The sequence below is a fragment of the Triticum dicoccoides genome, chromosome 6A (assembly GCF_002162155.2).
Source record: "Triticum dicoccoides isolate Atlit2015 ecotype Zavitan chromosome 6A, WEW_v2.0, whole genome shotgun sequence".
NCBI classification, from domain to species: Eukaryota; Viridiplantae; Streptophyta; class Magnoliopsida; order Poales; family Poaceae; genus Triticum; species Triticum dicoccoides.
The window spans coordinates 467,762,850-467,768,270 of NC_041390.1; positions in this window are offsets into that span (position 1 = coordinate 467,762,850).

The window sequence follows — 5,421 nt, forward strand, 5'->3', positions numbered from 1 at the left end:
TCATTTCTGAACGAGGAATCGACGCAAACCCAGAGAAGATTGGAGCAATTCTCCGAATGAAATGTCCTATGCGTGTGCATGATGTTCAGAATCTTACTAGTTCTTTGGATGCACTGAGTCGATTCATCTCGCGTCTCGGTGAAAAGGCATTGCCTCTTTACCGACTGATAAAGAAATCTGACAAGTTTGAGTGGACTCCTGAAGCTGAAGTAGCGTTTGTAGAGCTCAAAGCCCTGCTGTCGGTGTCAAAACCGGCGGATCTCGGGTATGGGGTCCCGAACTGTGTGTCTAGGCCGGATGGTAACAGGAGGCAAGGGACACGAAGTTTTACCCAGGTTCGGGACCTCTGGATGGAGGTAAAACCCTACGTCCTGCTTGATTAATATTGATGATATGGGTAGTACAAGAGTAGATCTACCACGAGATCGAAGAGGCTAAACCCTAGAAGCTAGCATATGGTATGATTGTTGTTCTGTATCTTGTCCTACGGACTAAAACCCTCTGGTTTATATAGACACCGGAGAGGGTTAGGGTTACACAAAGTCGGATACAATGGTAGGAGATCTACATATCCGTATCGCCAAGCTTGCCTTCCACGCGAAGGAAAGTCCCTCCCGGACACGGGACGAAGTCTTCAATCTTATATCTTCATAGTCCAGGAGTCCGGCTGAAGGTATAGTCCGGCCATCCGGACACCCCCTAACCCAGGACTCCCTTAGTAGCCCCTAAACCAGGCTTCAATGATGACGAGTCCAGCGCACAGATTGTCTTCGGCATTGCAAGGCGGGTTCCTCCTCCAAGTACTTCATATAAGATTTTGAACACAAAGATAGTGTCTGACTCTGCAAAATAAGTTTCCACATACTGCCATAGAGAGAATAATATTTACACAAATCTAATCTGCTGACGTATTCCGTAGGGTGACATCGCACCACGGCCAAGCCTTTATTTGAATCGTTTTATTATCCCACCTCAGCGTGTCATGCGAGGCGGTTTCCTTGGCACGTCTCGTCGAAGCAGAGATCGTGTCCCCTTATTCCGGGATTCTCATCAATACGGGCGTGGGTAACCCAACTGCGCCATTGATTACGGCGCTTGGAGATAAGCGAGTTTTACCAGGCTGGTGGGGACACGTAGTTGCGTCCACCCATATAAGGGGATAAGGATCCACCTTTTTACCTACGCCTTCTTCCTCCTTTGCCTATCCATTTTCGCGCACTCGAGCTCCAGCGCCCAAGTCCGCACTCCCCACCTCAACCTTCTCCAGCCATGTCCGGAGTGGGAGGCAAGTGGATGGTCTCCTCCGTCATGGAGGGACACATCAAAAGACTGAGGAAGGACGGATACTTGTCTAACGACATCGCGTGCCGGCTTCCCGAAGAGTGGCAGCTCCTCCCCACCCCAAGGCCCCATGAGAGGGTAGTGTTCCTTCCCCACTTCCTCCGCGGACTGGGCTTTCCTATCCACCCATTCGTCCGGGGACTCATGTTCTACTACGGCCTGGATTTCCATGATCTGGCCCCGAACTTCATCCTCAACATCTCGGTGTTTATCGTCGTGTGCGAGGCTTTCCTCCGCATCCGCCCCCATTTCGGCCTATGGCTCAAGACTTTCAATGTCAAGCCGAAGGTGGTGCGCAGCAACCAGTCGGAGTGCGGAGGCGCCATGGTGGGCAAGATGCCCAACGTCTTATGGCTCGAGGGATCCTTTGTGGAGACCCTGAAGGGGTGGCAGTCGGGGTGGTTTTACATCACCGAGCCGCGCGACCCTGAGTGGGTCGCAGCCCCCGAGTTCCGGTCCGGACCCCCAACACGGCTCACGTCCTGGAAAGAGACGGGCCTGTCGTGGGGCAGCAAAGGAGAGGTGACTGGACTGCAAACATGCATCCAAACCCTGGTGAACAAGCAGCTCAAGCTTGTCAACATAGTCCAGGTTATGCTCATCCGTCGGATCCTCCCGTTTCAACAACGGGCCTTCAATCTGTGGGAGTTCAACCCGGCGCAGCACCGAACTCTGAGCAGGCTCTTCGACACGACGTACGAAGATTCCTGGAAGGTGCTTTTCAAGGGCGATGAGGCTCCCGCATCCGCTACCGAGGATTGCGGATTCAGCGCGCAGCGTCATACTAGCGCCGTAAGTTGTTTGTACCTTTTACAGGGTATTAGTTTTTCATAGTTTAACTCTATGCGGGATCTAAGCTCCCTTACCTTTGATAGGATTGGCAGGCGAAGTCCGGACAGATCGACTGTCCGGCTCCTTTGCCCGAAGACCCAGCCGATGCCCGCTTGGCGAAGCTGCTGGTTCCGGCACCCTATGTGGTGCCGGAGAAGAAGGCCACGAAGAAGGCCACGGGGACTCGAAAAAGTGCCCGGCTCCAGGAGGTGTCGGGTTCATCATCCGACGGCTCCAAGGCGCATCCCTCCCATGAAGACGAGGAGGAGGAAGAAGAGACCTCTCCCCCTCTAGCAGGGGGAGAGAAGAAAAGGAAGGCCGCCCTCACTGGGGAGGCCGAAGGGTCCAAGAAGGGGAAAATCCTTCCTCCGGACTACTCCACCAACGCCGACGACAGCGGAGAGGAGTGGCCGCTCAGGGCCAAGCCCCTGACAAAATCGTAAGTATCCGGATACCAGAGTAATTCATAGTATTCCTTTATTGCACAGATTTCCCTTATGTCGAATATGATTATGCAGCCCACCCAAAGACCGGCTCGACGCGTCGTCGAGCGGTTCACTGGACTCGTCGGATGTGAATTCACTTCCGACGGCTACCTTCCCCCGCCCAACGGACGACGCTGAAGTGTTGTCCCAACAGGTTCCAAGCCAGGAGGAGGTGGTCCTGGAGGCACCGCAAGGTGACCTCCCGGACTCCAGGAGTAAAGGGGATAAAACCCCCCAGGGCTCCAAGTCCGGCTCTAGGCCGGACACCGCTCCAGAACCTTCAAAGGTTCCAGAGTCCGGCGGGCGACCTCCTTCCAAGAGGAGCAAGCCCACCGTGCCGGTGACCCCCGTCCAACCGGAGGCACCGGACAATCTGTTGGAGGTGCTCAAAGGCGCCTCCATTGACGAGGAGCACCGCACCATCATGAGTGCGGTGGTCCAGAAGGTTCAGTCCGCCAAGAGCGGGCTGACTAAAGCTTGTGCTAGCCTTTTAACAGGCTTTGAGGTAAGTAAAGAATGTGTAAATAATATTACCGCATAGACAGTAGCCCATGATGCTCTGTTTGGCGTTCGGGAAGAAGCCGAATAGAGGATCAAATAAAATTCGCAGGAGTCTAACAAAAAGGAGTCAATATGCGTATGCAGGCTTCTCTGCTGGCGTCCGCCGCACTGACTGCGGAAGTGGACACGCTAAAGCAGAACCTCGGCAGTCCGAGCAAGAGCTCGGGCGTGCCAAGAAGCAGCTCGAGGACAAGGAAGGTAAGAAATACCTTGTTTAAATATATATAAAAAGTGCAATTGCAAAAAATGACAGGATTATCGTGGCTATTGTAGGGGCCACGTCTGAGGTGGCGACCCTTAAGCAAGCGCTGTTCGAGGCCGGGAAGAGGGCGGCCACGGAGCGCACCGAGCGGGAGAAGTATGAGGCCCAGGTTGGCAAGGTGCGTCAAGAGCTCCAGGCTCTCATGAAAAAACATGAGAGTTTGGAGCTTGACTCAAAGACGCGAGCGTCCAAGCTCGCGGTGGCTATTGAAAATGCCAAGTCTGCCAAGGCCGAATCCCAGAAGACCCTCCAGGAGTTGGATGCGGTGAAAAAGATAGCGGTGGGTAAGGCATTCTTTATGCAAAGCAAACAAATAAACGTGAGTTACTTGTTACTTACCCGAATCTGGAGCTCTCCAGGAGCATTCGCAGATCTTCCCCGTAGCGTGTCCGATGCCACCGCATTCTATCGAGCCGAGGAGGGCAGCTCGACACGGAAGGTGTTCTGGTCTCAGTATGCTGAGGCTGGACACCCCGTGCCTCTGAGCGACCAGCTGAAGCAACTGGTCGAGCTCCACAAGGCGGCCGAATAGGCCATGAAGGGCCTCATAGTTCAGCTGTGGCCTGGAGAGGCTCTGCCTGGGAGCTATTTCGGGCTGCTGCAGCGGCTGGTGGGGGCCTGTCCAAGGCTCGAAGTCATCAAGCGCTCCGTCTGTATTGAAGGTGCCCGTAGGGCCCTTGCCCGTGCTAAGGTGCACTGGGGCAAGCTAGATGCTGAGAAGCTTGTGAAGGACGGGTCACCGCTGGGGAAAGAGCATCGCAAGCCCGCGAATTATTATAAGGATGTTCTGAAGGGTGCCCGCCTTATGGTGGATGAATGTTCCAGGGATGTAATTTTTGAGTAAAACTCGCTCGTTTTGTCCTGTGCGCTGAAAACTTGTTCATATGCGCTAAGCAATGCTGTTGGAATTTAAAATATTACCTTCTGTGCGGCTGTTTATCAATTCTGAGAGATGGTGAGTCGTCGGCTTCTTCCCCCGTGCCGCTAGTGCTGGGGTGTTCGGAGATAAACCTGAGCGCTCTTTTTCCCATGTTTGGGTCCTTCGAGGGAGGCGCTCAGCACAACGAACAAGGCAATCGGACTATAATGCGTGAACACTCTCACTTAGCCATAGAATTCTATAATTTTAAATTTCGGCGAAGCCCCTGGTATTCGGAAGACCGAGTTCGGGGCGCTATCCATGCCTTGGCCGGATAGAGCCGACTCCTCGCTCTAAGCGGCATAAGTCTTTAGGGACTCGAAAAACCTCTCGAACATCGACCAACTCTCGCTTCATCATGACAGTCAGTTTTAGCTTTCTCTACTAAGGTGCTCGACCCAGCTCAACTGGGGCACAATCGCAGTAGTTCTCCTAGTGCTACCTTAGCCGACATAGCGGAACGTAAGGCACCAAAACATAGGAGCCGGGCAAACCCAACTATTGACCCAAGACATGATTCAGAGCCGATGCATATAATGCTATAAGTTCGGGGTGCCGCACTTGTTAAAGTGTTCAGACTTCTCACACCATATTGAGGGGTACTAAAGCCCCTGGCGTATTTTGGCCGTACCAAAGTGTACGGGGGCAACATGTCGTTAAGGAACATATATTTGTAAAAAAAAGAGTAATGCAAAAATAGACAAAAGCTATGCATTGTTTATTAAAAAGGGCTGCGATCAAAGCAGAACGATACAAATAATGCGATAAGCAAAAGGTTGGACTATTTATCATGTCCGTTCCAGGGGCAGGCTGCGGAATGGTATGCGAAACAGGTCTACTGCTCGTGATAGAGACCACCTGGGGGTTCCGTAATGCGGCATGGCTTGTCTGCTTCCCTGGTTCTTGCATCGTTTGTGCGGCAATTGAACTGCCGAACAGGCCTTCCGAAGAATGGAGTCCTGAAAGTAAGAGAAGATTAAAAAATCGGCAGCCCCTGGTGCAGTTTAAGCCGTGTTTCGGGC